Below are 24,191 nucleotides of genomic sequence, written 5' to 3'. Positions count from 1 at the left end.
GAAGTCCTGGAGTCCCCTAACCTAGATCTCCAGAAAGCCGGGCCCAGGTCCCTTCTAGCTTCACTGGAGGAGGAAGCAGCATTTCGGATGTGCCTGGCGCCAAGTGCTGCAAGTGCAGAAAACTTCCCCCGTGAAGGGTCCGGAGCAGTTGTGCTGAGAACCTGAAAAACTTTGCCTCCTCCAAAGTACACCCCAGCATCCCACCCCCACTCCCGAAGTAGGAGAGATTTTGCAGACAGCATGCCACCCCCTCTCTCTTCTCCCCCACCCCACCCCCACACTGCCACGTAAACACGAGGACTTTCTCGAGAGCCCTGGAGAGCCGCTCTAGTGGCTTCGGGGCCTGAAACCCCGGGCTTGGCTTGTTTGATGTTTAGCATCCCAAAGCGGCTCCCCACCCCCGCCCCAGCCTGGGAACCCAGAGCTGTGGGCCAGGAAGGAAGGAAAGTAGCCCTCTCAGCTGGCGGGCCTTGGGCTGGGCTGGGCTGGGGGGAGGCGAGAAGAGCCGGCCTGAGATGCCCTCCACAGGGGAGGGAGGGATCCTGGGCTGCTGCCGCCACTATACGGGCCCAGCTGGGATCCGGGAGGCTGGGAGAACAGGGCATGCCTTGGCCGCAGGGCCAAGGCTCGGAATAGGGGCTGTAACCAGCGAAGTCCACGCCAGGCCGGGCCCACTCCCGAGAAACACTGGGGCACTTGGAGATCGGCGAGGCCCGGCTCCTGCCCAGGTCCCCCCAGGAGGCAGGTTTCCCCGCTGGTTAGGGCTTGGCCCTTCATAGGGAAAGACCTGCTAGGAGTCTTCGGAGGAAGTTTAGATTCTCCTGGGCCGGGGCCAGGGAGGTCCAGTGGCAGTGCTCGAATCCGGCCTCCTAGTCTCTCTCGGAAGAAAGCTCAGACTTTAGAGGCCGCGCGGGCTGGAGCGCGCTCTCCGCGTCCCGCCGCGGTGCGGGGCTCTCTCCAGGCGCCACCGCGCACAGGTAGCGGGAGTCTCTCCCCAGGCTCAGGCGATCCGGGAGGAGAGGAAATGCGAGCGAGGTGTTCTGACTTCCACCTCGTTAGGGGACCAGGTAAGGTCGGTGCTTTTTGTATTATGTCTTTATCTTAAAAGTGGGTCAATTTAAGGTAAGGAAAAAAAACCCAGGATCTGTGTGAACTGTGCTGATAAAGACTGACCCCCTTTCTAGAGCAAGTCAGGCAGACATTCATTTTCTATAAACAAGGAGAGTTGTGAGAAGCTGCCTTGAATTCTGATCCGATGTCTACCATCCCTCTAGACACAACTCCCCCTCTGTACGCCCCCCCCCCCAGTTGTTAGAGGAAGTAGAGTGAGCAGGTGATTTTATTTGTGGAGAACTAGGAAGCCTATTGGGAAATGTGAATCTGAGATGTTACAGTTCTTACAGGGTTTGCTGGTTTGTTTGTTTCAAACACAGTTTTCTTTGTAAATGGAAAGAAGCGGCACATGGGTATTGGGATGATGAGGAGCAGAGTTTTCCTGCTTACTAGAACCCAGTTAGGAGATGCAGAGTCCTGCCTTACCTACCTGGCTGGTTGGTGTGTTTCCTTGTGCAGTTGTGTTCATGGGGGCTTCTGACCACCCTCAGTGAGTCCCAGCCTGGCAATCTGCAGCAACTTGGAACACAGAAAGTTTTCTGGTGTCTCCTCAATGAGTGACCTGACTCCACTCACCATTTTCTGCAAGATTGCCCACCCAAGTGGATGCAGGAATTGGTACAAATGGAAATAAAGGTCTGCTTTATTGAAAGGATGGCATGAGCCTTTACTTACCCCATAGAGTTGTGTTTCTGAACTTTGTTTGATGAGACTTAAGGGAATGGAAGAAGAGCAGGCTCAGAGACTTGGCTCAGAAGCAGTTTCTTCCTCACCTGAAACCTTGGATGAAGTGGCAGGCTACATTTCTCTCTGACAGTGACCTAATACCCAGTTTGGCGGGTGTCCTGGACATCTCTCCCTGGCCTCTTGTGATAATGTTTCCAGTATCATCTGTGCTCCCTAAACATTTATTACCTTTGTTATTATGACTTGTGGCAAAGTTTTGGAAAGTGTGAGGTTTCAAGAAGGTTTTCCAGTTTTATTCCTTTTTGTTACTTGCAGAACAGTATAATATAAATTGTGTTACCTTGCCTGAATGATAAATAAAACATAAATGCTGAGGTTGCTAGGATGTGGTAAAGAGAACTCTTTCTTCTGACTTAATATTCACATCTGACTCTGTTCACTCTGTGTGTAGGTAAAAGTGGTTGCATATAAATATTTGATTATATATGTATGCATTTATAGACGTATATAATATTTATCTCTATCTTATATACATGTATGTCTTATATAGTTGTGCAATATTTTACAAAAATTCATATAGAATTGGATTTTATAGAACCTGTTAAAGTGAATGCATTTATTACCTCAATTAAGATATAATCTGGAGTTGGTTCCCTTAAAATCAAATTAACAAACTTTCACTTTGCCCACTTCAAGTTGGAATATGTACTTATTGTCACAGAAAATCTGGAGAGCTAATTATGCCTGGGGAATATTAAAATTTATTCTGAAAGAATTCGAGGTTGGTACCTGAAACACAGCTATGGATGAGACTTTCTGAAACAATTTATAACAAAAATTGTTCTCCCATACGGAACTTACATTATCCTCTAATAAACATGTTCATATCAATACTACTGCTAACAAAAACTAAACAAACAAAAAAGGAAACATTTCTGCTCTTCATCTACAGCAAATGTCCTCTTTATCGTGGCCTTCACATGGCAGCAGAAATAAGAGAGGAGGTCTGGATGCTGTCGGACAAGAAAACACACACACACACACACACACACACACACAGATTTCACACGTTTAGAGCAATCCTGTCTTTGATTTCTAGATGGCAGTTGTCAGTAACAGCAGGTTATTTCTCCATGTGTTAAACATTGCAATTTTTTTGATGACTGTTGATAATTTCATTTCTACAAAACAAGAAATGTCAAACCATGAGAAGTGTCCTCGGATGTCTTTCTCCTGTCATTGTGCCCTGGAGTCATTCTGTGGAAAATCATCCAGAACCAGGCAGTCTAAGGTTTGCTTCACATTCTCCTTCCCAAAGAAGCTGCTCTAAATGGTCCAAAGCTCTAGGAAAACCAGTGTTTATTTGACCGAGTGCTACTGATTTGCCTGATCTCCTGGCACAGGCTCAGCTGAGTGTGTGCGCAGATGTAAACCTGGGAATTATCATAATGACTCGAAGAGGACTGAGCCGGTTCCTCTGTGTTGGCTGCTTGCTCTGCTCTAACTCAGAACTCCGGGACAGTATTTAGTGACTCACTATGGCCATGTGTAGCATGAACTCTGCAAATGCTTCCTGAGAACCAAGTCCCTAAACAGACTTGTGGTGACAGGCTTTTTCAGAGGAGATTCAAGCCTTAGAGGATTAGGCCTCTCCCTGCCTGGCCACTCGAAGGTGCCTCGAGGTCTGAGGCCTGGATGGAGATGGGGGAGGGAGTCTGCTGGGCTGTGAGGGTTTTCTCCTTCCCTCTGCCCGGGTCTAGTTTTCAGGAAGAATTACAGCCCCTCGCTACACAGGTGTGCACAGAGCATATATTCCCACCTCTAGCCAGGTTAGATGGAAGCTCCAATTAGTTCATTATTACCCACAGACCTGCAGTATTAACTGCAATATTGGCTCCTGCTCTCCGGCAGGTGTACTGAGGCTGAGAGGCCCGGGGCAGTAAATTTTGAAAGTCTTGCATTGAATCATACCTGCATCTCATAAAACAGGTAAAGCTCACACCCTCTCTACTCACCCACATAGACTATTGGTTTCACATTGAAGTCAAATGGGAGAACCTTTGGAAGATAAATAACTAAAAAAATCAACCCCCTCATAGCCCATAATCCAGCCCTAGTTGGGGCTAGAGAAAACCTTTGAGACGTATGGAAGTACGAAAGCACCTTGACATTAACCTTATTGTATGAACCATTTTTGAACAATTGCAATGTCACATTAACACGGACCAGCTGTTGCAAAAATCTTGACATGGCTTAAATACTTAGATCTGTTGGCTGTATGTCTCTAAATGCTGAGATGTACATGTAGGCAGAAAGACAGAATAGAGAAGAGAGGACTGGCAAGGATGAGGGGAATTGCACCTGGTAAAAAGTGTGTGGGGTCCCTGTTTGTGGGTGGTTGTGACACTGAGGTGCTTGTTGCTGGGTCAGAGTGTTGGGGTGGAGTGAATGAGTGTGTGGTGTGTGTATGTAGTGCTTAAGGGTAGGCTGGTGGAGAAGGCTTGGAAGACGACTGGGAGGCGGTGTGTGCACCATGTCTGAGCTCTGGGCTGGTAACACAATGGCCACGTAATTATCTGGCTGAAACATGCTCAAATGGCAAAAAGTTGCAAAATAGATCGACCTCCCTGAAAAGAGAGGGAGCTGGTTACAGAGGTCTGCAGCCATCATCCTTTTTTCAATACATTTTAAACAAGAGGATCTAGGGAGTGATTCTGATTCAATACACATAATCAGTTTGCAAGTCTTATTTCCATTTGAAAACAGGGCCATTTGCAATCATAAGAGCTGGACACTCGCTGAAAGATACAGAGCACATTCCCAGCAGATGATGGGTGACAGAATCCGTAGGCGAGCACTAAATATTTTCTTCAAGCCTCAGACCTGTGTGTCTCTGGATGCAATGTATTTTAAATGGAATATTCCTGTTGAATATATAATTTAATTGCTTAAAAAATCAAGACTCCACGGTTGAGAGGCAAAACAGCCAGAAAGGTGACAGAGGAACCCTGTTGACTGTCCTCCTCCTAATAGTTCTGTAAGAATGCATTGGGTAAAAAAAAATTGATGAAAAATTCGAATTTATTTTTAAAGAAACAACCGCCAGAGGTGTTGCCGCACGCTAAAGTTTGCGGCTGGAGCCGCGCATCCCTCACCTGATGTGGGGGACTAGTGAGGAGGCTGCTGGTCAGAGTTGCAGAGCCTGGAAAAAGCCCAAAGGGCAAACCCGGCCTCCGAGCTCCACCGCCAAAGTCTTAGGGGACCCTTCGTGGCTTTGAGGTTCCCAATTGGTTGTCAGGGTCTCTATGAGAAGTGTGGGCACTTGAAATAGTGAGCTGTTTTATGGTCTCTCGTGGAAACTCTGGTTTCCAGGACTAAGAGAAGCAGCTGTCGGCTGCCTCCCCCTTCCCTGCTCGGAGTCCCCTCCCTTCCCCCATCCCACCCCCATCCTGAGGCCTCACCCCGCCTGCCCACTTCTTCTCCACCAACGCACCAGCCCCAGTCTCTCGGCTCACCCCGTCCCCCGCCGCCCCCACCCCACCCCAGCCTGTGACTCCATCCGGTTCCCGCGGGAGGAGCGACCTCTGCGGCGCGCCGCCTGCCGACAGAGCCACCAAGCCTCTTAGAAACCACACAAACTTGGTCGCCTGGTGTGCGACAGTAGGAGCGTCCCGTGCATTTAGATCTGTTTATTTCCATGAACGTAAGGCTACTAATTCACGGGCTTACCACAATGCTGCAAACTCTAACTCAAGCGAATTTTTACAAAGAAGATCTTAAAGAACAGTCTTGGGAGAAAATAATAAATAAAAAGTCAGCAACTGCTGCTGTTTCTCTAGCAAGTTTTCTTAAGAAAAGCAAGATTCCTCTGTTCAGATAACCATGTCTAATGAACTACCTAGTAGAAACTCAGTCTAAATAGGGTATGCTTAATGTTGATTCTATTGTTTTTATTTCAAATGTGGCTCTGTTATTAACCCCAGGTTGATGTGTCTTCATTAAATGCTGTGATTTTAGACGTTCTTGCAAGGTATCAGGCCCCTGGAAGATGGTCAACCAAGAAATGGGGTGGGGGATGAGTGGGTTTGCAACTGTGTTGGATTCTGCACAGCTTTTAGCCTGGCTTGCTCAATTTTCTGCAAAATTTCTTAAATAATCCCTACATCAAATAGGGACAAATAAGGACCACAAGGATCAAATAGAGACCACAAGGATCTAAACTCATCCTTTCCCCCTACACTTCTCTTATTATCCTTTTAAAACCCTCTAACATGTTTTTCTCTCTACAACCTATTCTTTGGATAAGGGAGAGTTGTCCAGAGGCACGGTCCTCAGAGCGGAGGGCTGGGGTGGAGGCTTTCCATAACAGGAAACCTCTAAACTCCCTAGTTCTGCAGATGAGGAGAACAGAACTACAGCTGAAAAAAGGTGAGGCTAACACTGGAATGGGCAGAACTCAATCTGCTTGGACACAGTACAGGGCTAGCTGGGTGGACAGAAGATGGTGCGCGGGAATGTGACACCTTAGATCCACAGAAAGCCAGAGCAGGCTCCCAGGAAGGAAGTTTCAGCCATCCAGCAGTTTCCCTGAGACCATGGTGATTGCATGACTGTTTCTAGAAGTTATGGTTGATTTGCACTTATCCTTCCACACAGAATTGCTAGCCCAAGTCTGCAGGTGCAGTTCCAGGGAAAGAGACAAAGCCCCAGCCCACCTTCCCTGGGGAGTCCTCTGCCCTGACTCCCGATGTGGGTATGGGAGACCCTCACCAGGACTTATCGATCATCTGCAGGAGCATTTCAATTTTTGTGTCTGTAGTTCGATGTAACTTGATTATCGACTGTTTGTTTCCTTACCCCCCTTCACTTTCCATTTCTTCCTTTCAATGCCCTCGTTTTACTTGCTTTCTTGTCTAATTCCAGCCTCGTAGCTGCAGTCTTGCAGCCTCGCTTTGTAGGCGATTTGGTATCATTTTCCTAACGTCGGTACTAAAAGGAAAAGCAGATAAAATGAATGCGCTACGCTCTAAAGAATGAAAGCCAGCAAAGTCCATATGGGAGCCCAGTTGAGGACTAAGAAAAGCAAAGAATGGCCAAGGTCAGCCTATCAGAGGGCCAGCAAGAAAAATGATAGAAGAAGCAAAGAGAAGCCTCGGTCTGGAGAAATTCAATTAATGTCGGTATATGGGGAGGCAGGAGTACAGCCCCGCCTGAGGCGGACACGTAGGATGGAAGGGCAAAGAGTGGGATGGAGGGGAGCCATATATATACCTGGAGGCAAACCCCGCCTTCCCTCTGCCAGGCCTTAAGAATAGGGCCGTCTTGTTAGAGCAAATTAAACCTTTGTGGAGCCCAGAGGTCAGAGGCTGGAGTTTATCTCCCCTTCTTCGTGCTGCTCCTTCGGTTTGGACAGCTCCAGGGTTCGAAGCTTGGGGATTTACAGTTTCGAGGGGACCTGGGAGCCCGGGGTGCAGTTACAGGGAGAAGAAGAAAAAAAATAGTATCTTTTGGAAACTTTCCTAGAAGCAGACAAAACTTCTTTCGCACACGTGTCCCATTCTCCTTCCCGCAGCTGGGAGAAAGACCTTTGGAAAAAAGGAAGCTTTATAGTTCTCGCGACCCTGGCCGCCGGACAGCGCCCCCTTTAGACCCCGCGAGCGTTGCCTGGAAGGCGGAGTCACGTGCAGGGCGCCCCAGCTGCTGGGGAACACAGTGGGGTGACTGCGCCGCACCTAGGAACGGATCCCAGGCCCGGCCTCGCCCTGGAGCCCCAAGTCACCCCCCAGCGCGGACCTGGTCAGCAGCTCGGCGCCGGGACGTGGCGCGGGAGGAGGCCGGGCTGGCGGGCTGCCCGGCGGGCGGAGGAGGAGGAAGCCCCACGTCACGCTCCCGTCCGGGGTCCCCGGGCCTTTCCTTTTTAAAGGGTCACGCGCGCTGTGATCCAGGTTAGCGGATCGCAACCCTTTCAGCGCCCCGGCGCGACACCGCCTGCCCTGGAGGTGCCGCCGCCGCCGCGCGCATTCGCGACGCGCCCGGGTGGCCCGCCGCGGCTCGGCCGTGCTCGGCGGGGGAGGTCGCGGGGCCCGCGGTTCCGCGCTCCTCGGGAGCGGGGTGCCCTGCCCGTTCTGTGGGCGCCCTGCGGCCCGGCCCAGCGGCGAGACGGCGGCGAGGGCTCCGGGTCCCCGTCCAGCGCGCTCGCCCACCCGGCTTCGGCCGGAGGACCACGAGGCGCCCGGCGCGCACTCAGCGTGGCCGCGTCCCAGCCTGTCCTCGCGCCGCTCGCTCTCTCCCCTTCATAATTCTCCGATTAATTTCGTAGTCAAAGATTTCCATCTGGGGGAGGGGGCTCCCCCTAAATTCAAAAACGGAGCCTGCAAGTCTTCCTCTGCGTGTGTGTTTATTTATTTATTTTTCTAGCATTCAAATGAATGCGAAACCACGGATCGAACCCCGTCCCTCATTCGGGGTGAGCTTCTCCCGATATTTCACACGGAAAACAAAACTGGGTCCCTCTTATTTGTACTTGTCCTTAACCTTTGCAGCCACGGCTGTAGATGCGGCTCTGTCCCTCCTCTAATAGATTTTACCAGGGGCTGGTGACGGAGAACTGATTTCTTTTCTATTAGGGTTTAGCACATCTTTGTTGAAGGTCTGTAGAATGACCAGGGATTAGATTTGCATCTCTTAGACGCCCTGTGTGGTCTTTGTGCGAAGCTTGTAACTGTTAAAAATGACTTGTTAGGAAGCGTGTGGGCCCTCATCGCTCTCCTTTTGACAGAATGATTGTGAAATTCAGATTGGCCCTGTAGGATTTAGCCCGCGGATTCCACCTGAACCCTAAGCAATTAGACCCTAATCTCACGGCAATCATATTTGAGTTAGGATTTGTTGCACTTTGTTTACTTCAATTAAAAGCTGTGGAATAATTTTTTCCAGCTTTTAAAATGGAATCTCCAGGCATAAAACCTCGGGACTTCTTAGGAACGGTTTTGGTAGTGATAGGGATTTCTTTTCTTGTATTTCAGGCTAGTCCTCACGCCTGTCCCCTCCCCCACTCAAATAACTCTTCGCTCTTCCCCTGTTGCTCGCTAATGCCCTGCTCATCTTCGCAGGGGTTGAATTCGTGTCGCCAGGACAAACTGCGTGGAGATGACTCTCTGCGGCTAGGGGCGCCCCCACTCCGGGAGCTCCCGCCAAGTCCCCAGCCGGGTGCCTGCGTCCCGCTCACGGCCCCGCTACTGCGGCCCCGCGCGTCCGGGGGGGATGATCCCTGTGTGGGCTCGGGGCACTGGGCCTCTGTCCGGCTCTGTCTTCCTGCAGCGGAGTGGATGCCTCTAAGGCGCCTGGATCCCGCGGAACTGTGGCCTCCGCTTGGACTTAGCTCTGTGCTGCGGCCCTGCACCGCCGCGCAGACACCCAGAGAGGGAGGGAGAGGTGCTGAGCCCCGCCGAGGCTTCCTCCGGGCCAGTGCAGGATCAGCGGACATCTGGGCTCCGGGATCTCGCAGCCAGCTCTCCTTTAGGGCTGGAGCTCCCGTGACAGGCCTCTCGCCCTTCGGCCAGACTCAGAGGCTCAAAGCTCAGGCCTCTAGGTCCTGCCTGAGAAGGGCCAAGTTGTCCAAGTCTGTAAGGTCTTGAGCATGTAAACCCATGCAGTTCCCAAGGGTCGCCTGCATTTACTATCAAGTCAGGTCACTTCTTGATCTATGCAAATTTACTGCCTTCCTTTATGTGGCACGACTTTGTCACTTTTCTTTACCTTGCTCAGGACATCTTTTGGTCCAGGAGACAACATTGAGTTTCTTCTCTTTTGATTTAAGGCTACCTCTTTGCTCCCACTGAGTTCGATTCAATTTCCTAAGAGGTTTCAGGGTTCCCAGTTACTGCTAAATGCTAAAGGGCCCACCAACACAGAACGTAAACAAGAAGAATTTTCTGACGCAGAGCACTTCGGTGTCATTTATTTTTGCAGCGAGAAGAGGGAAACATCACTTTTTAAACTAACCAATAAACTTTAAAATAGTAACTACTCTCAACAAGGTCATTTGTCCCAGAGGGGATATTTAAACATTTTTTTTTCTTCACATTTGATTCCATTTGAAGAGAAAGCCAGTCTGCACCCAAACTCCGTGTTTGTGACTAACAAGATTTTAAGTGGGAATACTTGGCTGATACTAAGTACTATATAAATGAGGAACAACACTAACTAATATGATAAAGCTCTTGTCATATTGTCTGAGGCAAAGTCTACTTGAAATAGGCCAACTTTTTTGGGTTAGTCTTGTTTATAAATATTAATTATTTACTTAGTAATTTTTGAAGATTCACAGAAATAAATGAAGATGTCTGTCTCGTGCTAGGATGGGGGCGGTGGAATACAATTTGTGGGGAAGGGGAGGTGGGAGCAAGGCTGTGGTGATGATCTCTTGGAGATCTACCAGGAGAAGCCTTGATCTACTGATTGAGGATCTCTGCTTTAAACCAATTCTGTGTGCAGCTTAGTGCAGTTTTTCATTTGTGAATAGGAACTGTATCAAAACCCTAGTGTGACCATGACAATTGGGTAATCACACACGAGACATCTTTGCTAATGGAGAGATTCTGTAAATATGTTTCTGGTGAATACACAGATAACAGTCTCAGTGGATGGGTCAGGTGCCACAAATCATAGATTACTCTGCCAAGGGTTGCCAGCCATCTGAGGCTTGGAAGGACATTAACTGCCTTTGCATTCTCAGAATAGTCTCCTCAGTTCATGATTTCACTTACTTGACCCTACTTCTGCTATTAAAAAGCTGGCAGGCACAATCAAGGGCAAGCAGGTTGGCTACCTACCCCTCTGGCAACCCTCCAGTATTCCCATTTAGCTGCCAGGAGACCAGCAGAGGAGAGAATCACACATGTAATCCTGCAGCAGCATCTAGAAGGTACCAGGAAAACATCAGTGGCAGAGGGCAGGTCCGTGAGTCAACCCTGTTTCGACATCTTCCACCTCTCCTATGGAATAAATCACTGGTAATTCACTCCTGGAAAGAGGGAGGGGACTGATCAGAAGTGACTTAGGTTCAGGAGCTCCAGCAGTTCCCTTGGAAGCAAGTTGTGAGTGCCTCATTTGACAGTGCCCATTCGGAAAACACTAGAAATGGCAGTAGGATTCTCATTACTAAAAGAGAGCAAAAATCAGGAAATGTGCCTTATCATATGGTGGTAGGGAAAAAATGAAATTTGGAAGAGTATCACTTCTTGTCAGTGAACTCCTGACTTTAGTGTTTGCTTTTATAGAGAAATTGTTTCCAAATCCATTAGATTTAGGCACTCAGCTTTCAGGGACATGTGAATTTGAGGTTAGATAAAAATACATCAGATCGAAACAAGTAGGTATTTGCCATATAGGCGCATTATAAAAACAAAATGCATCTCTCTCCAATATGAGTGTTCTGATCTTGAGGCTGCTAAATCTAGAGGTAATGTAACAGAATCCTAAGGGTAAAGCAAGCCTTGCCAAGTTCTCTTTATTGGGAAGATTTTCTCATATTCCTATGTTGTAAGCGGTTTGGGCATCTAAACTGAGCTGTCACCACTGAAGGTGAAGCCATAATTTTTATAGTAGTTTCTGTAAAAAACATTTCATCGATGAAGTTTTCCCTGAGTGACTTGCTATGTGAGAGAACTTGTAGCACTTTTTAAACAGAAAAGTACAATTCACTGAAGTGTGGGTGTTCAGGAAGGCTAGCAAAATGTATTTTTGAAGCTTATAATATTTTTCTAATATTCTAAAGAGTCACTAGATGTGGGATATAAAAAAACTAATTTAATTTTTTCCCAAATTATATTATCACATCAGTGTCTTCTTAAAGAATGGAGATAGACATTAGTCATCACAATTACCAAAGAAGAAAAATATTTTAAAACCAGATGACACATTTGTGTCTTATGGTTTAAATAATACTGAATGGCGAACAATCTTTCAACTTCATTTAGGCAAAATGGGAGAGAATGTCAGTAAATGTGAATAAAAAAGGTTTTATTGTACAAATATGCCTACCCTTCACCTCATTAGCTTATAATACAAATCATTACTTGCCCTTGCTACCAAGAGTCATTCTAATGTAATGGATTCATTTCACATCCTTAAAAAAACCAAAGCCCATGTCTTTTCATAAGTTTATCAAGAACATTCAAATGGCCTTACCCATGTTGAAGACACTAATGTATTTTTTATTGCGTATTAAGTTAGAAGATGAAATGTATGCTGATGAACATTGTTATATTGACCATCAGTTCCTTGCTAGGAATGTTTTTTCTTTCATGGGAACAGAGAGCAAGTGGATAACAAGAAGTTCCAAACCAATGATTTGAGAGGTGGTCACATTTCATATTCTTAAATTTAGATCGATAAATAACCATATTCTTTCTCTTTTTTTTTCCTCTTCTGTATATCTGCTGTTTGTAGTTTATATAACACCAGGCACCTAATATTTACTCAATAAATATTTTCTGACTCAATTTGTGAAATACTTTCATTATTTCCCTGTAATCCTTTCTGATATACAAAATGTGACAGAAAATGAGTATTACTGGTACTTTTCTCTTGTTTATGTCAACCAGAAAAGGATTTAAAAGTGATGTTAATGACAATTCAACATAGGGCAGTGGTCCAATGACCACAGTGAATCCATTACACAGGAGCAAGGTCTACCATCACTGTACTCTTAACTCCTAGTCCTCACTAAGCAGTCTTCACATTTGAGTAGGACCTGTAGCCTTGGAGCACAATGGAGTCAGCGGAGTAGAGTCAAGGTGGGGGGTTCATATTAGAAGTGATGGCAGGCTTAGGGTATCTCATGCCTCTCATTAGTCTAGACAGCTACTGGAACCTGGGGACCTGGCTCAAGATTATTTACATGTTAAGGGAAGAATATACTTGCAAATTTGCAGGTTTGAATGTGAACCCTTTTTTTCAATGAGTACCAGAGTATTATTTCAAGTGGACGATGAATCTAGACAGCCTGGTTTCAGTTGAGCAGCTTCCTGAAAGACATTTGCATCTGGACAGCTTTTGCTCGGCAGGATAAGGAAGACAGGACAGAATCAAATGATAGTAGAACTCAGTACAAGTTAAATCTTAGCTCTAAATTACATTTGGTTAGGTTGGAAAATTCTCTTTTGAAGCAGTCACCTGGTATGAAGATACTGATGGTATTTCCCCTTTATATTGCTTACATGTATGGCCTTCATGGATTGCACATTAATTTTTATGTTCACTTAAATGAAGATAGCACTTTGTATTGCACCACCAGATTCGTTATCAAAGTCAATTCACTATCATGGGAAAATGATCTAAAAAGTGGAAGGTGGAATTTAAAAACAGATTGTCACAGATACTCAGTTGTCAATGTATACCCAGTGAGAAGAGCTAGAGACTCAAAGACTTCTTGATAAGAAAAAATACGGTGTTCTAACTTGGTTCATTTATTCAGCCAGCAAACATTCACTAAGTGCTCCCCCCAAACAAATTACTAAGCATAAAGAGAAACATGAATCACTGACCCACGGACAATATATGTGGTGAGAGAAGTGTATAGATGGACAATTCCAGCTTAACTCATTGCATGGAGTAACAGGAAGCCTATGCAAGAGAAAGTAAATCCCAAAGAAAGAAGTTTGTCAGGCGGAGGAAAGTTGATGCTGGAGCTCACTCATGAAGGAGGAGCAGGGTTTAGCAGGCATCTTAGGTTGAGGAATATCATGGACAAAGGACAAAGGCAATCAGAAGCTTATCATGTTGGAATAATACCGAGTTTGCATTGCTAGAACACACACGAAGAGATGCTAGAAGTAAAGCTGAAGGGGCGAAGCAATTCAAACATACTCAGATGTGCATTTTAGAAACGCCATGCTGTCAGCAGAGCGGGGAAAAGATTGGAAGCAGGGGCCAGCTAGTCTCAGTGAGTCAACGTGGTTGGTGGTTGTTTTCACCTACCTGCTTAGGTGAGAATGCTGAGAAGAAATATCTTTCATTTAACAGTTGCAAATCCTCAGAGGCTGACAAGAATGAAGGCATAAAGACATTTCCCAGAGAAGCATCTTCTTAAACACATGATTGTTCACACTGTAAAGATGGCTGATTAATTCGGTATGTTCTGCACATACCTTCGACATCCATACATTATTTTACTTAACTGTATCATTGGCCGTCACCTGAGTGGTCTTTCTATTACAGCATTGGGAAACTGTAGAGTTGGCGAAGAGCTGCCAGAAGCCAGAGGTCTTCCTTAGAGTTTAGCTTTACTTCCTTGAAAGACCTTGAGAAAATCCCTTTATCTCTCTGAGCCTCAGTTTTCTCTGTTGTAAAGTGGGGGCACAGTAGAAATGATTTGTAACACCAGTTTATTTTTATCATTCTGTAATTTACCACTTTACATTTAATAATCTCTCCTAATGTTTAGTTTTACTCTATCTTAGTGCTTTTCCACAATTTTAAAAGGAACAGAAATATTTGAAAGATAACTCTTAAACATGTTATTTAGGATAAAATTCTGTCTTGATTAACTCATACTTGCTACATTTAGCTTTATAAAGATAAGGATGTTAGTAGTCATTTTGAAAGCGTGGACTTTCTGACCACACAAATCATATTTTATCTTCATATGAACAAAAAGAGAACTATGCAATTACTATCAAAGTCTGTTAAGCTAAATGAATGATTCAGCCTTATTTTTGGGTTATGCTTATCCAAAATTATTTCTATTTCTTGGTCCAAATAATTGCATTATCTTAGAAGGTTAGAGTATGGATAAAATTGTGGCCCTTAAAATTACAGAAAGTGTGCTGCTTCTAATAATAGCTTCTTTATTTTAAATTGGATATTTCTTTGGAAACTGCCTGTTATTTAATGTGTCTTCCCCCCACTCAAAGACCTGTTTACATTAGTAATATATCTTCTAGAGCTCTGGGAGTTTATAGGGTTTGTACCTACAACACATCGTAGCACTGTTACTGTGCTTCAGAGACATGCAGGGGTCCCAGGGCAAATCAAAATGTTTCTAAATGTATGACATGTGTCAAGTTAATGAAAATTCATGACTTCTCTCTGTCAGGACTTCTTGAGCTTAAATCATCACAGAAGGTGAGTGCAAAGAATCTTATTTAATTTTTTTTTAATTCTGCAATCCCTCCTACCCCTTGTCCTGCATCCCACGTTTTAGTGTTCTGTTCAATTTAGCATTCTGATGGTAAATATAAAAATAGATGAAAGTTAGCAGCATGCTCTAGATTGCTTTTCGGAATTTTCTGCTTAAACCATTATCCAGACATATAACTTTTAAAAAGAAGTGGAAATGTGGTTGGAGAATGTGGTTATGTCTTATAAAACATGCAAAATACAAGTATAAGGCTATATGAATGCTATTGATTTAATTGACTATACTTGATGTTTTGGAAATATTTTTAATTTTTCTTTTAAAATCAGAAAGGAAATATTGCAGGAAATTTTTTAAAGGCCAAAATGCTATAGATATTGAGATCAGCTGTTTTTAAGTAAAAAATCCATTCAAAGCAAGATAAAAGGCATTGTATAGTGTGTGCCGGCTAAAACTGAGAACACAAGAGCGTTGCAGTTAATTAGAACCAATCAACAGGATACTTCGCAATATTTCTCACATCAGTGCACCATCTGATCTTCATAATACAAACTTCCCACAGTCTTATGCAACATGGACTGGAAATAAATATTTGACTCCTTAAAATATATAATGCATTTAAATGCTTTCTTTTAATTAGTTTTAAATCATTGTTATGGAAATAAGATCTTGAAAATTCCCGTATTGCTTTACTTGTGTTTGGGGAACATCTGAGTTATAATTTTTATTTTAGTTTACTAGGTGTTTGAACATAAGGAAAATTATTGATTTTAAAAATAAAATTTAGAACATGCATTTGAGTTATTACATACTTTATGTGTGAGTTTTGTACTTATGAAAGATAACTGAACTTTTCTGGACTGTGGAACTCAAGAATATTATGAATGATTACTTAATATACTATAAACAATGAAATACTACATTATACATATTCACACATTGGCACAATACTATACACTAAGTAAACTACAGTAATATTCACATCTTACATATCTTAAAAGAATATTCAGTGCTTAACACTTCTGTCTCTACAATTCATTGAGTGCCTGATTTTACCCAGAAAAGTTTAGTTTTAGTTTTATTTATTATATTCAAGAATTATTCTACTAGAGAAAATACTGCTTTTGTCATATTTGCATGAAGTTTAAAGTCTGTTCAATGTAAACAACATTTTTTTCCTTCCCTGCACCCCACTTTTTGAAAAAGTATGTTCTTTGTTACCTCATCCTCTGTCATTAAAGGTAGAGCTCCCTCTGGGCCACTGAGAGAGCTCAAAACATTTTTAGGCTGATTACTTATCAGTATGTTTAAACTGAATCAGAAATGTATACGTGCTGACAGTACTTTATTGTCAAGTTTGCTCCTTCATGAAAGCAAATTTGTGAAAGACTAGCAGGTATTCTTTCTGGAGACAAAACTGGTACTAATAATAACAGAATTTTCTTCCAAACAAGTCAGTGATGCAGTCCCAGTATTTATAAAGTATAACTCGCCAATGGAAGTACTTTGTTCTCCAGACTCTGCAGTCGTCTTTTGGTGATAGAAAATATGCCTTAGAAGTAAATAAAAAAGAAGTCTGACTTTGACTATCTTGCTTGTGGTTGTTTATTTTGGTCTGCTCTGTTTTTTTTTTTTTTTTTTTTTTTTTTGTTTGTTTGTTTTTTCTCCTCCCACATCACACAAGATTTTAAAATAATTTTTTCTGCTCCTTTTCAAAAAAAATATTTTTGCTAAATCTTTTGTTTCTTGACATTCATGTTTCTCTGGAAAGAAAAAATTAGTTTCGAGGAACTATCTTATCTGTGGCACTAAATTTTTTCTTTGTCCTATTTTTAACACAGATTTGAGCTACTTTATTGTAGGACAGTATCTCTAAGCTATGTTTTCTCTAGAAAATTTACATTTCCTGTTGCTTTTCAGAGACAAATGGTTTAGATGACACAAACTTTATTTAGAACACTACTTTTACAAATCCAAAAAACTACATTAAGATGTAGAGTATTTTCATCTAAAAAGCCTACTAAAAGACATTGTCATACTTGTGTTAAATTTTTAAAATGTGATATATTTGCCTGTCAGGACTGCAGCATTAGCTACACATGTTAACTGCTCTTGTGAAAAGCAGTTTCAATTAATAGTCCCCTCAAACTGGCTCTGTTGCATACAGTTTGATTTATAGGAATTGAAATAATAATGGTCTAAAATGCATGTTACAATAACTCTGCTTATCTCTAAAATCAGTGTGTCCTAAAGCAAACGATTTAAGTAGAAAAGTCATTTGATAAAATTAATTGGTGCAGGCAAAATAGAACTCACATTCTTCTGCCAGATAATGACTCAGCGTCTACTCTGACTTCAGTGGTACTTCATTAGATGCAGTTCTCATTCATCTTAGTCTTAGGAAAAAAACCCTCACATTTGCTATTTTTAAAAGTTATTTTTAAAGACATAGACAAATGTGAGGAGGGATGGAATAAAACCTTACCAGATTTACTTGTTATTCAATTCCTCAAAATTTTTCTTAGGGGAGAGGAATGTCATATGTTTAGTTTCAGGACAAAGGCACCTTTTAAAATGAAGAGCTTGCAAATCTATAAAGCAGTTAGCTTAGCAGAAGTTAGGGTAAGCTCTTAGTTGCAAAAAATACGTAGGTTACAGCACTTGAACAAAAACTAAAATTATATGCACTTTAGAACTAATGAAAAACTAGTCTTTAATAAGCAGTGCTTTTAAAAATAATAAAAGCAATTATAAGCAACTTCTGGAATTCACTTTGACTAATATGTCTGGGGCATGTTGATTTATTGTTTTTCTTATATTTTCTTTACTTAGGAGATAAAGAAAATTTTGCAATTGTAGAATTTTTCATGCAGTAGTTTTATGTTGGATGGTATGTACATTAAAACAAAAGCTTATAATAAAAATTAACCTATTTAGTGATTATACGTTATTAGTAGTACTATTATTATTATTTAGCATGGTAAATGACCAAGCTATACATTTTGTGTCATAAAATGTTCTTTTAATGGCTTAGCAATTAATTAAAAACTCCTTGAATGTGATTCATTAATATTCAGCTTTGCATATTGAGACTTATGTGCATTTAAATTTTACAGATCGAATGCTTTTGGCTGTACAGTGTGGTAAAGTAAGAGAAAATTGATGATAAGCTGGTTGTGTTAATTTAAGAGAGCTTTTGCATTTAATTCTGTTTTTAATAGAGATAAAATTGCTAAATTCAATGCAAGACTATTGTTAATTTGCGAAGATTGCAAACATGTTGCTAAAATATTTTATTTGGCAATGAAAAAATTTCACAGAGAGCAATAAATCTTTACTTTCTTGACTACGTTCTATTTTATACAATTTTCAATTTCTTCAAAAATATAGCCATGTTGTTTTTTTTTTAAAGAATGAGATTACTTCAAATTTAAATACACTGAAATGAAAGACAGTATAAAATCTTCAGCAAGATAATGAACTGTGTACTTGGCTTCAACTTATCTAACCTGTGCACAAAGTGATTTGACAGTGAAAACTAACCAAAACTAAAAATCAACTGAGAGAATAATGAGAAGGAAAAAGGAAGAGTTTCAGGAAATGATATTTTCCCATCAGTGGATAGGCATGCATACATTAAAGGTATAAAAGGCAGCAGGGGGAGAAACAAAAGCTGTAGGCTAAGGATCCTGCTAGTCTGAATTAACTAAATGGGGGAAAAAATGAAATCATTCTGCTTAAACTTGTTCACTAATAAAAAAGGAGAATCGCTTTTGTTAAATATGCTTGGTGTGATTATCAAGCAAAAATTTTTTTCTCCCAGACATCTATGAATAAAACATGCGTTTGAGCATTAGGTAAACAAACAATAAATGGATGAGTTCAGTTGCGACATAATAACATTTTATTTAGAAAACATATATAATCATATTTGTATTGGCAATCCAAATTTAATGACTTCTTTCAGTAAAATCAAAGTGCCTCACAAATAACCTCTAATGCATTAAGGGTTGCTTATTCTTTGCCCATTTTTTCTGTTTTCTCAAAGAAACAGATTTTAAAAGCCTGTTAAGCTATACCTAAACTAGATGAAGTGTGATTTTTCAGTGTGATATTTTCATAAAAATATGTTTTTAAAACATCTTAATTTTTTGGTCACACGTGCTGAAAAAAAAAAAAAAAGCAAAAAGTAAAGAAATATTTTTTCTGGGATTGGTGGGAAGAGATGTGTCCGGGTTAGCTGGCTGGGTTGATTTAAACAAGGTTGTATACAGCTGAACCACAGTCTTTGGCTTATTAGCTGTTTCATTAACTCGACATCTTTTGTAAAATATGAATGAGAAGAAACCATTTACAATAAGGAAAGCAAACAACAGAATGAATTTCCTCTGTTGGTGTTTTATAAGACTGTTAAACAGAAAATGGAGGGAAGAACTCTCTTTAGACGATATCACTTAATTAAGTAAAGCATCCTAATCAGAGTCCCCTCCAATTGTAATGACTGTAGGGAGTCAAGTACATTTCTGTCTATATTAGAGTATCTAACTGCAATGATTTATTGATATTTATTTTAGAAGTGCAACACAAAAGCAATACAACAGGGGAAGGAGGGAGAGAGGAAACATGCCATTGCTTAAAGCAGGTACAGCCAGAGCACTTCAGCAAAATTCTTTATTTTTCTTGTGGGAGGTTTTGCTTTCTAAAATTAGAGCACGCCTTTAAAGGACAATGTGCTTTTTCTGCATTTGATTTTCCCAAATGTTCGCTGTGACGTTTCTTTGTCCATTGGGTAAATCATCGATTCACTTTCTTCACTGCAAGAATCACTGCAAATGAGTGGATGAGCACCTGCTGTTTTCTGCAGTGACATTACTGGGTTGCATTCTACACTGATTTTGGTCTTAAAATACGGCTTCTCTGTGTGGGAGAGAGATTTGAGGAAGGAGAGTAAATATACCGTATAGGCACACAGACATTGGCTGCCCTCCAAGTTGCACACAGCATAAACCTGTTTATCTGCCACATTTCACAAATCTCAAAAACATGTGAATAATCAGGCGAGCAACTGGATAAGTGATTCACACTAGGGAACCTAACCAGTATTCTGATGAGAGGATACTCTGATGCTAAGACACTGGCACAAATAGACTTGTATTGTGGAAACTGCACATAATAAAGTTGATCAGTGACTCAAAGGAGAAAACAGCTTATAATAAAATGTGTTTGAAGAGATACTCAATCTTGTGAACTTTGGTATATTTATGTATGTTATCTGGAGAACTGAGTTTTAAAAATATACTTTCACCAGTACTATTCAAATAATTGGGGTCAAATTATGAGTGGTCTTCAAATTAGTTCTCAAAATAATTTATTTTTCAGAATCACAATTTTAATAAAGCCCAAAATCATATCAACAGATATATTTAAATCACCAAACATATTTAGAACCTATTTATTTTGTAAAAGTAACTTTTCATAGAAAGGTGTATTCATTTTTACATTTGTAAAAGTTGAACTTTGGGGTAATAAATGAACTGGGGAAACCAGGCTCTCATTATTGCTATATTACAGCTTTATTTTTCTCTTAATTTCTGTTGTTTCTTTTTTATTTGATGACCTTTTAACTTCCTGTTTCCCTTACTCTAGGGATTATTGTGCATTAGCATTGAGCTGGAAAGTGGAGACTCTCAAAGGTTTCAGAGCTAACCTCAAAAGTGTGCTTTGATTCTGAAAATTTCTTAAGGTTATTTATGGATTTCAGGTTTGGCTCATTTCCATAAACTAGACCTGTTATAATTACAGTAAGATAAGTTATCTTATTTCTTGATATGTCTACCATTGTCTTATAAAATGGACCTGTCATCTTACTATGCAAAAATAATGCAGGTTTGTCTACACTTGCAAACACAGAATACTGTTCCACAGAGGAGAGGAACAATGCAAATAAATTTAAAATGTACACTTCTCAGGCCCCCCCCCCCCCCGCATTGTGGAAAGGCAAATTGCTAAAACTTTTGGACATCAGAAAATTGTGCTAAAGTAGCCACCAAAGACATCATCATCTTAGCAACAGGCAGTCTTGGAAAAGGTAGGTGACCTGGAATATGATGTTCTACATAATATTCTGCTGCATTTGATTAAAGCCTTGCTACAAGAAGCTACTTGAAGCTATTGCCAATTGTGTCTGCCAAATGTTTCTCTTTCCTTGACATTTTCTCATCTTTCTCGCTTCTTGTCTCAGGTTCTCATTCTTCAGGATCAGGCATAGAGTCTGTCTGAATGGCTCCAATTATCAGGATGCTAAAATCTAAATCAGATTCTGCCACTTTGTGTAAGTCTGTACCGAGCAGTCCCTTCTTTAGCAGTAGGACACTTGCATAATATGAGATTGTATTTCTTCTTCACTTCTCCTTGACCTTGATAAAATATGGCAATATATTTTTTATGATTTCTAAGTCCATTGCATAAGAGATCTAGCCTGAAATAAAACACAAAACTAAAAAGCATTCCTTAAAAGTGTTCAGGTAAGTGATAAATGGAAGTTTGTCAAAACTAAAATTATTAATAATCTTGTCAACTGACTGAGAGCTCAACACATGGATTTTGTAATCACAGGAAATTTTACTGAGTTTTCTGCATGAATTGCATTTTGAATATATGCCACAAAGCTAAATTCAATTTCTTGAGTTTCAAAAAAGTTCAGCCATAGCTTTTTAAAAAGTCATAAAAAACACCCTTTTAAACTTTTAAAGTGATGTTTATTCTGAGTCAAAAATGACCACCAAATCATATATAACCTAATTATCACAAGACCCTAAGAAATACAGATTGGTTGCAAGTGAATTTGTAACTATAAAAGTGATACTAAAAGCACATAGTTATTTTTTTTATAGTCCTGTCTCTTTGCCCTTGTCCTGTCAATGCTATCCACAATAGTGATCATTATTAGTGATCATATTTTAACAGACTTTTTAAAAGCATATCTGCTTTTAAATCACAAGTAAAATTATATAATGTTTTTGCTATTTTAAATGTGTGTTTATTTGTGTAGCAGTGTGTGTTGGCTCTTGCTGTGTGCTCTATACATGAGTTTATCTCATTCTCCTATAAGTTGCAAGGAGCATTGCATAACACAATATTATGGATAAAGCCATTACCATGCTTATGAATATTCAGGTTATTTTTATTTAATGTTTCCTTTTCACAGTAATGCTTCAACAACAATGCATACTTTTATACACTTTTATAAGTGCAACTGAAGAATTAATTCCTTGAAGTAGAATTGCTACATAAAAGCACATTTACAATTTTGAGATAATATTGCCACATTGTTGATAGAAAGATGTACCAATTACTTTTCCATGACAATTTTTGAGAGGTAAGGATTTTGTTTTTTAAGCCAGAGATCGAACTCAAGATGTTGCACCTTGCACTTACTAGGCAAGCGCTTCATCACTGAGCTGTATATCCCTGACCAGCCCTGAGGCAAGGATTTTGACAAGGGCCACCATGAGTTCTGTGCATAACCCATCAACCTGCCATCTATCTCTTCACACTTGGTTACACGTAGTCCAGTAGCAGCTGCAATGGTTAGTGATGACTTGGGAGAGGGAGAATCCTGCACCTGTCTGCAGAGTAGAGTCATGCTGGGGCCACTCTGGGATCAGGAGGGAAGTAGCTGGAGAAGTATGGCCGTCGACAGCTTAAGACCAGGTCTGAGTTTTCCCTAACCCTTTGCTAATGGTTTTCCTGAAGGTTGTGAAGGCTGCAGTATAAACCAGGAGGCAGTAACAGGCTCTTATGAAAGCAAAGAAGCTTGTTTACCTAGAATCATTCTCCCTCCTCTCCCTCTCCTCTCTCCTCCTCCTCCTGCTCTTCCACTTGCACCTCCTTTTTTTCCTCCTTATCCCTCCTCCCATCTCCATCTCTGCACTGATTCTGCTCTGAAGGTACCCTGACCTTTCTTATGCATCTTGGCTGGGTTTGAGAAATGCTATTCTCAGAAACCACAGCTGACCTTCACAAGTCAGAGTTCTAAAGGCTTCCTGTCCATTGTGCCATCCTATCTCTCTATTGGGTTTAACCCAGATGTTTACCTGACATCAACCAAGTCTCTGGCTTTGAAGAGAGCCTGATCCTTAAAACCCTTCCTCTGCTTCCAGTACTTCTATCTTTATGGGTCCCCTTTTCATCTTTAAATAGAAACTCGGGAGCAGGAGTGGCTCAGTCTGTACCTAAATCTCAGTCTTTAAACAAAGAGGTTTCTTTAACATTCTCAAGGTTACAGTTATGTCTGGAAGTTTAGTTTGTATTCAGCATTAACATGCTAGGCACTATGGTAGGACTATAAAAGCAAGGATAAATGAGACATTTTCTACATCCCAAAAGCTCATAAAATAGGTAGAAGACAGTGAGACACTAACCACATACAGGCCACTATTTGATATGTGTTAAAACAGAGATATGTAATCAAACTCTGTAAATTCCCAATTTCAGAAATTTACCTTGCAGATAGATCTGTGCATATACAAAAGGATTTACAGGCAAGTTCACAGCAGCACTGTATGTGATGGTAAGGACTAAGAGTGTTCTATGTCACTTAATAAGTGTTATCTGTGTGCTAACATAGAATGAACACCAGGATGTATTTTGTATGAAAATAGCATTCTACAGAACGTGTATAGTGTATATTGTCTTTTTTTTTTTTAATCGGTACCGGGGATTGAACTCACGACCATGCGCTTGCAAAGCAGGCGCTTATGCCACTGAGCTAAATCCCCAGCCTGTATATTGTCTTTTGTATAAGAAATCAAGGGAAGTAAGAATATATGTTCATGCTATACATGCTATATTTCTATATACAGTCATGCACAAAATAATGGTGAGTCAGTCCATGAAGGACCACATAGACAATGGCAATCTCAAAGATTACAGTGAAAAATTTGCTATTGCCCAGTGCCTTTGAAGCCATGTGATACTGGAGCATCAACAGTGCTATGTTTATGGTTATGCTGCATCAGCAATGCCACTGTGCTGCCATCCTATGACAGTGTAGCACATGCAGCTGTGCACAGTATGTAATAATCCATAACAGTGATAAATGACTTCTATGCTCGTGTATTTACTCTACTATGCTCTTATTATAATTATTCTAGCATGTTCTCTTATGTGTTATACAGGGTTTGCTGTAAGACACTGTGCCTTCTGGCACCAGCAGCCTCACGCACCTCATCCATGCATCTCTTGATTG

General features: G+C 41.4%; 1 long non-coding RNA gene across 3 annotated transcripts in view; it reads left to right on the top strand.

The window, feature by feature from the left end:
* The first annotated feature begins 299 nt into the window (after nt 1–299).
* LOC106028077 (uncharacterized) overlaps nt 300–24,191 on the top strand; it is a 56,381-nt gene continuing 32,489 nt past the window's right edge. For all 3 annotated transcript variants that reach the window (XR_010046721.1, XR_010046722.1, XR_010046720.1), the window contains exons 1-2: nt 300–1,067; nt 21,183–21,272. This is a non-coding gene — a long non-coding RNA (uncharacterized LOC106028077). The remainder of the gene's footprint in view (nt 1,068–21,182; nt 21,273–24,191) is intronic.

The sequence above is a fragment of the Cavia porcellus genome, unplaced genomic scaffold (assembly GCF_034190915.1).
Source record: "Cavia porcellus strain 051 isolate PalLab524CR breed Dunkin Hartley unplaced genomic scaffold, mCavPor4.1 scaffold_1, whole genome shotgun sequence".
Taxonomy (NCBI): Eukaryota; Metazoa; Chordata; class Mammalia; order Rodentia; family Caviidae; genus Cavia; species Cavia porcellus.
The sequence above is the reverse complement of the archived record's forward strand: the minus strand, read 5'-3'. Positions and strand labels throughout refer to the sequence as shown.